The 12,789-nt window shown below is 47.7% G+C and overlaps 1 protein-coding gene across 5 annotated transcripts in view; it reads left to right on the forward strand.

Moving 5' to 3' along the window:
• LOC132392954 (anion exchange protein 3-like) overlaps positions 1 to 12,789 on the forward strand; it is a 183,181-nt gene that overhangs the window by 6,319 nt on the left and 164,073 nt on the right. The gene's annotated exons all lie outside the window — the stretch shown is intronic.

Consider the following 12,789-nt stretch of genomic DNA (forward strand, 5'->3'; position numbering starts at 1 on the left):
TCCATGCACCATCAATCTACAGAACATGGATTTTCACTCAGGACATGGGCTATACTATCAATTTTCTGCTACTGTATCTTATAAGTGTTATATGTGCCCTGTACAGTGTATGACAGTTGGTACTTCGTTTTGCACTTTGGCCCCGGAGGAATGAATTCATGGCTAGTCATGTATGGTTGAATGACAATTAAACTTGAACTTATAAATAAACTATTTAAGTGTGTAGAAATACTTGAATAATCTGCTATACCAAATCCGGATGGCTTGGGATCTGACACAACTGGGGTGTTTTTATTTATTTCTAAAGTAGACTTTATTCGTGATTAAATATACACTCAGTGCCCGCTTTATTAGGTACACCTGCTTGTTAATGCAAATATCTACTCAGCCAATCATGTGGCAGCAACTCAATGAAGAAAAGCATGCAGATGTACTGTAGTCAAGAGGTTCAGTCATTGGGGAAGAAATGTGATCTAAGTGACTTTGTTGGTGCCAGGCAGGGTGGTTTGACTATCTCAGAAACTGCTGATCTCCTGGGCTTTTCACACACAACAGTGTCCAGAGTTTGCAGAGAATGTTGCAAAAAACAACAAAAAAAAATACAATGAGTAGCAGTTCTGTGGGTGAAAACACTTTGTTAATGAGAGAGGTCGGAGGAGAATGGCCAGATGGTTCAAGCTGACAGGAAGGTGACAGTAACTCAAATAATCATATGTTCCAACAGTAGCATGCAGAAGAGCATCTCTGAACGCATAATATGTTGAACCTTGAAGTAGATAGCCTGCAGCAGCAGAAGACCACGGACATACCCTCAGTGGCCACTTTATTAGCAACAGGAGATGCCTAGCCACTGAGTGAATATACAGAATAGGAAAAGAACAGTGCAAAAAGCTTTGCACCCTAAGTGTAAATTACACTATGTAGTGTAAACTTTAAAGAGATAAGAAAAACACAAACAAACATAGCACAATTGCCATAACAAACTGGACCAGCAAATTTACGGATGACACCAAGATTGTGTGTGTAGTGGACAGCGAGGAAGGCTGATATGCTTGATATGCTTGATGCTTAAAGCTTGATATGGACCAGCTGGAAAAATAAGCTGAAAAATGGCAGATGGAACTTAATGCAGACTAGTGTGCAGTGTTGCACTTTGAAAGAACTAACCAGGGTAAGACATACAGTACACCGTCAGCAGATGGGAAACCAAGAAGTACGTTAGGACAGATAGATCTGGGGATGCTAGAAAGAGGCGTCACAAGTAGATAAGGTTGTAACGATAGTTTTTGACACATTGGCCTTCATAAATCCAAGTATTTAGTTGAGATACCACTGTATGCTGAAGTTGCAATAGATGCTGGTATTTGGAGCATTATGTGTAGCATTAAGTATCACCTACCTACCGGAGAAATATCAATAAGATTCAAAGAGTACAGAGAAGATTTACAGGATGTTGCCAGGACTTGAGGACCTGAATTATAGGGAAAGGTTGAATAGGACTTTTTCCTTGGAGCATAGGAGAAGGAGGGGAGTTTTGATAGAGAAATACAAAATTCTGATGGGTGCAGATTTAAGAGACGTACATGGATGGCTATGATCTAGATGCTGGTTGATAGACAAGGTGGGCTAAAGGGCTTTGTAGCACTCTGTGACTGTAATGTGGTCTCTGGGGTGGATAGATGGCAGGAGTAGGCCATCTGGCCTGTCAGTAAGATCATGACTGATCTTGCCATGGCCTCATCTCCACCTACCTGCCTTTTCCCCATAACCTTAAATTCTAATATTCAAAAATCTATCCAATCTTGTCTTAAATATATTTACTGAGGTAGCCTCCACTGCTTCACTGGGCAGAGAATTCCACAGATTCACCACTCTCTTGGAAAAGCAGTTCCTCCTCATCTCCAACCTAAGTCTACTCCCTCGAATCTTGAGGCTATGGCCCCTAGTTCTAGTCTCACCTACCAGTCTCTATCATCCATTCCTTTCATAATTTTATATGTTTCTATAAGATCTCCTCTCATTCTTCTGAATTTCAATGAGTACAGTCTCAGGCAAATCAATGTCTCCTCATAGTCTAACCCCCTCATCTCTGGAATCAACCTGGTGAACCTCCTCTGCACCACCTCCAAACCCAGTATATCCTTCCTCAAGTATGGAGACTAGAACTGCACACAGTACTCCAGGTGTGGCCTCACCAGTACCCTGTACAGTTGCAGCATGACCTCCCTCCTTTTAAATTGAATCCCTCTAGCATTGAAAGCCAACCTTCCGTTTGCCTTCTTGATAGCCTGATGTACCTGCAAACCAACCTTTTGTGATTCATGCACAAGCACTCCCAAGTCCCTCTGCGCAGCAGCATCCTGCATTTTTTTTACCATTTAAATAATAACCTGCCCTTTCATTTTTCCTTCCAAAGTGGATGATCTTGCATTTCCCAACATTGTACTCCATCTGCCAGACCCTTGCCCACTCACTTAACCCATCAATATCTCTCTGCAGACTCTCCATATCTTCTGCACAATTTGCTTTACCACTCAGTTTAGTACTATCAGCAAGCTTAGATACACTACACTTGGTCCCCTCTTCCAGATCATTAATGTACTGTATATCATGAACAGTTGCACACCGACCCCTGCAGCACACCACTCACCACTGATTGCCAGAGTAACACCCATATATCCCAACTCTCCACTTTTTATTAAGTAACTAATCCTCTATCCATGCTAATACATCACTCCTAACTGTGTGCATCTTTATCATATGGATAAGTCTTTTATGTGGAACCTTATCGAAATGCCTTCTGGAAATCCAAGTAAATAATGTCCAACTGTTCCCCTCTATGCACTGTGCTTGTTATATCCTCAAAGAACTCCAGTTAGTTTGTCAAACAGGACCTGCCTTTGCTGAATTCATACTGTGTCTGGCTGATGGATCCATTTCTTTCCAGATGTCTCACTATTTCTTCTTTAATGATAGCGTCAAGCATTTTCCCAACTACAGATGTTAAGCTAACTAGTCTTTAGTTATCTGCCTTTTGTCTACATCCTTTTTTGAACAGTGGTCTGACAGTTGCTGTCTTACAATCTGCCAGGACCTGTCCAGAGTCCAGAGAATTTTGGTAAATTATCACCAAAGCCTCTACTATAACTTTTGCCATTTCTTACAGTACCCTGGGATGCATTCCTTCAGGACCTTATCAATCTTCAGGTGCACAAGTTTGCTTAGCACTACCTCTTTAGTGATAGCTATTGTATGGAGGTCCTCACCTCCCATCGCATCCATAACATCTCTCTTTGTCATGATAGACGTGTCCTCCACCATGAAGACTGACACAAAGTAGTCATTCAAAGCCTCTGCTATTTCTTAATTACCCAATATCAATTCCCCCTTCTCATCCTCCAAGGGACTTACATTCACTTTAGCCATCTCTTTCCACTTCATATAGTTATAGAAACTTTTACTATCTGTTTTTGTATTTTGTGCTAGTTTATTTTCATAATCTATCTTCCCTTTCTTTATTGCTCACTTAGTGGTTCTTTGTTGCTTTTTAAAGTTTTCCCAATCTTCCAGTTTCCCTCTACTCTTGGTGACTTAGTATGCACAAGCTTTTAGTTTGATGCCTTCTTTTATTTTCTGTTATCCAAGGCTGGCTCTCCCCACCCTTAGTGTCCTTGTTTTTATCTGGAATATATTTTTGTTGTGCATCATGAAAAATCTCTTTGAAAGTCTTTCATTGTTCCTCAACCTTTCCCCCATATAGCCTGTGTTCCCAATCTACAGTTAATTTTACCTGTCTCATTGCACAGATCCAAGATAGCATGTTCCCTTGTAGGTTCAGTAACATGCTGTTCAAGAAAACCATCATTCTATGAAGTCCTCCTCAAGACTGCCTCAACCAACTTGATTCACCCAATCTATGTGCAAGTTAAAGTCCCCCATGATAACTGCTGTTCCATTCCTACATGCCTCAGATATTTCTCTGTTCATTGCCTGGCCACTGTAATGATTTTATTCAGTGGCCGATAGTGAGTTTTTTTCCCTTTACTATTCCCAGTCTCTACCTAGGTGGATTCAACATTCTGCTCCTTAGATCTTACATAGTCTTACTATCACCCTATTTTCATCTTTAATTAAGAACACTACCTCACCCCCCCATACCTTCCTGCCTATTCTACCCCATATTACTTGATACCCTTGGATATTTAATTTCCAATCCTGTCCCCCCTGCAACCACATCTCTGTAATGGCCACTAAATCATACACCCTTGTACTGATTTGTGCCACAGGGCCACTGATCTCGTTTCGAATACAATGGGCATTCACCCTTTCATTATTTGAGGAGCTTACCCACATGACTCAGTCCCTCCATGTGTGGTAGTGGATGGAGTCCAGACTGTGCTCCCTCCCCACAAGGGCTTTCCATTGGCAACATCAAGCTTCATTGCATCCCTTAGCACGTCCTCCTGCAGCCTGGAATGTGCCAATTGCTATCATTCCCTTACGGACATCTTGATGTCCATAAGTCCATAAGACCACAAGACATAGGAGCAACATTAGGCTACTCAGCCCATCGAGTCTTTCCCGCCATTCCATCATGGCTTATCCTGAATCCCACTCAACCCCATATACCTGCCTTCTTGCAATATCCTTTGATGCCCTGACTGATCAGGAAATGATCAACTTCTGCATAAAATATACCCACAGACTTTGCCTCCACCGCTGTCTGTGGCAGAGCTTTCCACAGATTCACTACTCTCTGGCTAAAACGTTCCTCCTTACCTCTGCTCTGAAAGGTCACACCTCAATTTTGAGGCTGTGCCGTCTAGTTCTAGATATCCCCACGATAGGAAACATCCTCTCCACATCTAACCTATCTAGTCCTTTCAGCATTCAGTAGGATTCAATGAGATCCCTCCACGTTCTTCTAAATTCCAGCGAAGACAGGCCCAAAGCTGCCAAATGCTCCTCATATGTTAACCCCTTCATCCCTGGAATCATCCTTGTGCAACTCCTTTGGACTCTCTCCAATGACAACACATCCTTTCTGAGATATGAAGCCCAAAACTGTTGACAGTACTCCAATGACGGCCTGACTAGTGTCTTATAATGACTCAGCATTATCTCCTTGCTTTGATATTCTATTCCCCTTGAAATAAACACCAACATTGTATTTGTCAAGACAAGTCTAGTCAAGTCACTTTTATTGTCATTTTGACCATAACTGCTGGAACAGTGCATAGTAAAAATGAGACAATGTTTTTCAGGACCATGGTGTTACATGACACAGTACAAAAAAACTAGACTGAATTAGGTAAAAAACAACACAGAGAAAGCTACACTAGACTACAGACCTACCCAGGACTGCATAAAGTGCACAAAAAAGTGCAGGCATTTACAACAAATAATGAACAGGACAGTAGGGCAAGGTGTCAGTCCAGGTTTCGGGTATTGAGAAGTCTGATAGCTTGGGGGAAGAAACTGTTACATAGTCTGGTTGTAACAGCCCAAATGCTTTGGAGCCTTTTCCCAGATGGCAGGAGGGAGAAGAGATTGTATGAGGGGTGCATGGGGTCCTTCATAATGCTGTTTCCTTTGTGGATGCAGCGTGTAGTGTAAATGTCCGTGATGGCGGGAGGAGAGACCCCAATGATCTTCTCAGCTGACCTCACTATCCGCTGCAGGGTCTTGCGATCCGAGATGGTGCAATTTCTGAACCAGGCAGTGATGCAGTTGCTCAGGATGCTCTCAACACAACTCCTGTAGAATGTGATGAGGATGGGGGAGTGGGAGATGGACTTTCCTCAGCCTTCACAGAAAGTAGAGACGCTGCTGGGCTTTCTTTGCTATGGAGCTGGTGTTGAGGGACCAGGTGAGATTCTCCATCAGGTGAACACCAAGAAATTTGGTGCTCTTTACGATTTGTACCGAGGAGCCGTCGATGTTCAGCAGGGAGTGGTTGCTCCGTGCCCTCCTGAAGTCAACAACCATCTCTTTTGTTTTGTTCACATTATGTGACAGGTTGTTGGCTCTGCACCAGGCCATTAGCCGGTTGTGGGGAACTACATATACCTGTCTGGACAAGCCCTATCTGCTGACTGCTCCTGTGGCTCCTCCCACAGACCCTTGTATAAAGGCGATTGGAGGCACTGCTCCTCCCTCAGTCTCCAGGACGTTGTGTGCTGGTCTCTTGCTGCTAATCATGGTGTCTCACAGCTAATAAAAGCCTATCGTTCGCCTCCAGTCCCCGAGAGTTATTGATGGTGCATCAATTTTATTAGCTGCAATTTTAAAACATGAAGAGCATTTTACGACCAGACAAATTAGACATTGATCCTCAATCTCCCGATGCAGCCATTGCCTTTGAACTCTGGCTTGCATGCTTTCAATCGTACCTGGAAGAGATTCGCATGACTGAGCCTGCTATCATGCACAGAGTTCTCCTCTCCAGGGTCAGTCCACGGGTATACTCACTAATCAGGGACCTGCCGACCTACCAAGGGGCACTGGACACCCTCAAAAGACACTACCTGTGGCCGGTGAACGTCTACGCAAGACATTGCTTAGCGACATGGCGGCATCAGGCCGGAGATTCGAGCGCTGAGTTTGTCCGGGCCCTACAGACACTCGTGCGGGCCTGCGACTGCAGGGAACTGACGGCGGAACAGCATGCGGAGCTCCTGGTATGAGACGCCTTCGTTACGGGGATCAGGTCAGTGTACGTATGCCAGCAGCTGCTGGAAAACGCCGATCTTACCTCACAGTCGGCGATCGAGCTGGCCGACACACTGGAGGCTGCTCTGCACAACGCTGACGCTGTCCAGCCGTGTGATCCCCCACCAGTTCCGTGGACGCTGCAGACCCCGCCACCCGCGAGTGAATCAACCACAGCTGCTGCCAGTCGCGAGCCCGTGAAGTCCCTGCAATCGACCATGCCTCCTGCCAGTTGCAAGTCCATGCAGTGTTACTTCTGTGGACTCGAAAAGCACCCCCGAAAACACTGCCCGGCCCGAGAAGCTACCTGCTCCAGCTGCGGAAAGAAGGGCCAATTCGCCAAGGCCTATAAGTCTAAACCACGAGCGGGATTGAGCGGTACCTCATGTGAGGCATGGGGGCGGCCATCTTTGTCGGCACCATCTCGCCCCCGCCTCCGACCCACGGGTGCTTACCAGGCACCAAGACGGTGATTCAACTCTGGCCTCCGTGACCCACGACCAAAGCACTCCACACCAGCTCGCAAGGTCAATGATGGACATCCTGGTGGAGGGGCACAGGACTAGCTGCCTGTTTGACAAGGGCAGCACTGAGAGTTTTATTCACTCGGACAAGGTGCAACGCTGTGGACTTGTGACACAGCCGGTAAGCCAGAGGGTCACCATGGCTTCTGGATCGCATTCCACAGACATGCGGGGGGGTTGTGTAGCGACATTGGTGGTGCAGGGCACAGATTATCAGGACTTTGCGCTACTGCTCATGCCTCAACTGTGTGCCCCTGTGCTATTGGGGCTCGACTTCCAGAGCCACCTGAAAAATGTGACAATGGAGTATGACGGGCCCCTCCCACCAATCACTGTCAGAAATCCTCAGTTTTGTGGGACTTCGTCATATACCCCGCTACTGACCACACTCACACACCGACCCGCACATCCCACCCAACACTATGCCAACGGCTGCGCTACAGACACCACTTGCAGCTTCTCCACCTTCAAGATCCCTCCCACTGCTGTTCGCCAACCTGACCCCCGACTGTAAACCTGTGGCAACTAAAAGCAGGAGGTACAGCTCAGGGGACAGGGCCTTCATTAAGTCGGAGGTGCAGCGGCTGCTCAGGGAGGGGATCATTGAGCCAAGCACAAGTCCTTGGAGGGCCCAGGTGGTCGTTGTTCGGACAGGGCAGAAAAATAGGATGGTCGTGGACTATAGCCAGACCATCAATAGGTTCACGCAGCTTGACGCGTACCCCCTACCCCGCATCGCGGATATGGTCAATCAGATAGCTCAGTACAAGGTGTACTTGACCATAGACCTGAAATCCGCTTACCATCAGCTCCCCATCCGCCCGGAGGACCGCCCCTACACGCCTTCGAGGCAGGCAGCAGGCTCTATCACTTCCTGCGCGTCCCCTTCGGTGCCACGGTGTCTCTGTCTTCCAGAGGGAAATGGACCGGATGGTGGACCAGTGCCAACTGAAGGCCACGTTCCCATATCTGGATAACATCACCATCTGCGGTCACGACTGGCAGGATCACGACACCAACCTCCAATGATTTTTCCAAGCGGCCAAAGCTCTTAACCTTACCTATAACAGGGACAAGTATGTGTTTGGAACCATCTGACTTGCTATCCTTGGGTATGTCGTGGAGAACACGGTCATTGGCCCTGATCCCGACCGTATGCACCCCCTGTTGGAACTCCCTCTTCCCACCACCCTCACAGCCCTCAAATGGTGCCTGGGCTCCTTTTCCTATTACGCTCAATGGGTCTCTCACTACGCAGACAAGGCCTGCCCCCTGGTCAAGTCCACTGCATTTCGCATCTCAGCCGAGGCCCATGTGGCCTTCAGCCACATTAAAGGGGACATTGCCAAAGCAACGATGCATGCAGTGGACGAGACTGTTCCCTTCCGAGTAGCGAGTGAAGCCTCCGATTTCGCGCTGGCTGCTTCCCTCAATCAGGCAGGAAGGCCGGTAGCATTATTCTCTCGTACCCTTCAAGGCCCTGAAATTCGGCACTCTGTGGTGGAGAAAGAAGCCCAGGCCATAGTGGAAGCTATTAGGCACTGGAGGCACTATCTCGCCGGCAAAAGGTTCACCTTGCTGACCAACCAGCGCTCAGTTGCGTTCATAATCAGCAACCAACAGCAGGGCAAAATCAAAAATGATATAATTTTGTGGTGGAGAATGGAACACTCCATCTGCAACTATGACATCCTGTACCGGCCTGGAAGGCTCAATGAGCCCCCTGATTCCCTATCCCGGGGAGCGTGTGCCAGCGCACAGCTCGACCGGCTATACGCCCTCCATGTAGATCCTTGCCACCCAGGGGTCACCCGACTTTATCATTTCGTGAAAGCCCGGAACCTGCCTTACTCCCCTGAGGAAATCAGGACGATGACCAGGGACTGTCAAGTCTGCGCTGAGTGCAAACCGCACTTCTACAGTCCTGACAAGGTGCAACTTATCAAGGCCACCCGCCCCTTTGAGCGACTGAGTGTCGACTTTAAGGGCCCCCTTCCCTCCTCGGACCGCAAAGTCTACTTTCTTAACATAATCGACGAGTACTCGTGGTTCCCCTTTGCCATCCCCTGCCCCAATACTACTGCCACGTCCATCATAAAAGCCCTGCACCAGCTCTTCACTCTGTTCAGATATCCCTGCTATATCCACAGTGATAGGGGGTCCTCGTTTATGAGTGACGAGCTGCGCCAGTACCTGCTGGCTAGGGGTATTGCTACTAGTCGGACCATGAGCTGTAATCCCCGGGGGAATGGACAGGTGGAGAGGGAGAATGCCACAGTGTGGAAGGCCACACTCTTAGCCCTTAGGTCAAAGGGACTGCCGGTCTCTTGCTGGCAGGATGTCTTTCCCGAGGCACTCCACTCCATCCGCTCCCTGTTATGCACGTTCACCAATGCCAGCCCTCATGAGCGACTCTTTTGTTTTCCCAGGAAGTCTGCCACTGGGGCCACCCTACCGGCTTGGCTGACATTCCCAGGGCCAGTGCTGCTCCAGAAACATGCGAGGAGCAATAAATACTCCCCGATGGTCGAGAGGGTTCACTGACTTCATGCGAACCCCCAGTACGCCTACGTGGTCTTACCTGATGGGCGGGAGGATGTGGTCTCCGTCCGCGACCTGGCACCCACAGGAGCACCAGAACCCTACCCTGAATACTCCATGGTGACTATGAACCCCGTACCCACCGATGTATATACCCACGAGACACCGCGCACACCAAGCCCTGCACAGACTCCTCACGACACTCCCATACCGGGCGCCTCGCACACGCATGAGGGATTACTAATGCCTAACGGGCTGGCACTTCTAGTCAGGCTGGGGCCTGCACAACCACCGTCACCACCAGTGCTACATAGGTAGCAGCAAAAGATTCGACCGCCCGATAGACTTAACCTGTAAATATAATTGTAAGAAACTTCGCCACATGGGGACCCTCTTTTAAAACAAAGGGTGGGGTGAATGTGGGGAACTACATATACCTGTCTGGACACGCCCCTCTGCTGACTGCTCCTGTGGCTCCTCCCACAGACCCCGGTATAAAGACGATTGGAGGCACTGCTCCCCCCTCAGTCTCCAGGATGTTGTGTGGTGGTCTCTTGCTGCTAATCATGGTCTGTTGCAGCTAATAAAAGCCTATCATTCGCCTCCCGTCTCCAAGAGTTATTGATGGTGCATCACCACTGCACCTCCTCTCTGTAAGCTGACTCGTCGCTGATGAGACCCACCAGAGTCATGTCATCGGCGAACTAGATGATGTGGTTTGAGCTGTGTGTTGCAGCACAGTCGTGGGTCAGCAGAGTGAACAGCAGTGAACTGAGCACACAACCCTGGGGAGCCCCCGTGCTCAGTGTGATGTTTGCTACAGGACTGGTGGGGAAGGGTCTGTCACTGTATAACACCAGGGTACAGTGGTTGTGATGGGACTTTCGCCATATAACACCAGGGTACAGTGGTTGTGAAGGGACTGTCACTGTATAACTCCAGGGTACAGTGGTTGTGATGGGTCTGCCGTTGTATAACACCAGGATACAGTGGTTGTGATAAGTCTATCACTGTATAACTCCAGGGTACAGTGGTTGTGATGGTTCTGTCACTGTATAACTGCAGGGTACAGTGGTTGTGATGGGTCTGTCACTGTATAACACCAGGGTACAGTGGTTGTGATGGGTCTGTCACTGTATAACTCCAGGGTACAGTGGTTGTGATGGGTCTGCCGTTGTATAACACCAGGATACAGTGGTTGTGATGGGTCTGTCACTGTATAACACCAGGGTACAGTGGTTGTGATGGGTCTGTCACTGTATAACTCCAGGGTACAGTGGTTGTGATGGGTCTCTCACTGCATAACTCCAGGGTACAGTGTTTGTGATGGGTCTGTCACTGGATAACTCCAGGGTACAGTGTTTGTGATGGGTCTGTCACTGTATAACACCAGGATACAGCAGTTTCTATATGTCTGATTTGATTTGATTGCTTGATAATGACAGCTAGTACTTTTGATTGTTCTCCCATTGCAAACTCCCTTTCTATTCTGTTAGAAAGTGTTAGTGAAAATATTTAAATAACATAACAGTGAAATTGAGTTCTGTGTTAATTCTCTATATCTCTCTGTTCTTCTCAGTGAATGAGTGAACAGTTTTGTACAGATTAGTTCACCATGTTGATCCTGCTGTCTTTCCCGCTTTGTGAGTTAGTCTTGCTTCTTGCCTGACAATATTTGTATGGTAGCTCAGCTGATCCATGCTCACTTTCTGAGTTTTCTTCTCTAAACATTTGAAATTTCTTTTTTCCTTTGAAGTTTATATTATAAAGGGCCATGGCCATCGACCATGTCAGCGCCCCTATCACCACAGTTAAATCCCACCAGTCCCTTTCCTTCCTCCTTGTTTCCATTTAACTCTGTAATTTATTCAATCAGACACTCCTCAGCTCCCCTTTGAGTGTCACAGAATCATACAGCATGGAAACAGGCTCTTCAGCCCACGTTGGCCATGTTGACATGTTACTCAGTGATCTAGTCCCATCTACCTGCATTTCAATAGGTACATTTAATGTCAGAGAAATGTATATAATATGCATCCTGAAATTCTTTTTCTTTGCAAACATCCATGAAAACAGAGGAATGCCCCAATGATTGAATGACAGGTGAATGTTAGAACCCCAAAGCCCCCTCCCAGCTCCCCCTCCCATGCATAAGCAGCAGCAAAGCAACGCTCCCCCACCCACCAGCAAAATAGCATCTGCACCCTCCACTGAGCACTCAAGCAGAGCATCAATAAAGACACAGACTTGCGAAACCCCAAAGGCTATTTGTTCACCCGATATTCAACATACCACAGGCTCTCTCCCTCTCCCTAATAAGCAAATAAGAGGTGTCTCCATTTCACATTTGGCCTGAGGCCCTCTGAGCCTCTCCTATCCTTGGACTTATCTAGATGGCTTTTAAATGTTGCTAATGTAGCTGCCTCAATCACTATATCTGACAGTTCATTCCAAATACGTGGGCAAGTGGTTAAGGCTTTGGGCTGGCGACCTGAAGGTCAATGGTTTGAGCCTCAGCCGAGGCAGCGTGGGTGTCCTTGGGCACGGCACTTAACCACACACTGTTCCTGCACGTTTACAGCCCAGTGGCAGCGGTTTGTGCAGTATGGCCAAGACAAGACAATACACACCACCCTTTGTAGAAAGATGTTGCCCCTGCAACACGGTAGCATAATGGGTAGCGCAACATATTACAGCACTAGCTGTAAGATCAGGGTTCGATTCCCACTACTGCCCATAAGTGGTTTGTATGTCCTCCCGCGACCACGTGGGTTTCTTCTCCTCCAGTTTCCTCCCACGTTCTAAAGACGTACGGTTAGGGTTAGTGAGTTGTGTGCATGCAGTGTTGGTGCTGGAAGCATGGCGACACTTGTGGGCTGCCCAGCACAATCCTCGCTGCAACACACATAAAACGCCAGAGGAACTCAGCAGGCCAGGCAGCATCTATGGGAAAGAGGATTAGTCAATATTTTAGGCCGAGCCCCTTGCATTTTGTGTGCGTTGCTTTGGATTT

This window comes from Hypanus sabinus, chromosome 4 (genome assembly GCF_030144855.1).
Source record: "Hypanus sabinus isolate sHypSab1 chromosome 4, sHypSab1.hap1, whole genome shotgun sequence".
NCBI lineage: Eukaryota > Metazoa > Chordata > Chondrichthyes > Myliobatiformes > Dasyatidae > Hypanus > Hypanus sabinus.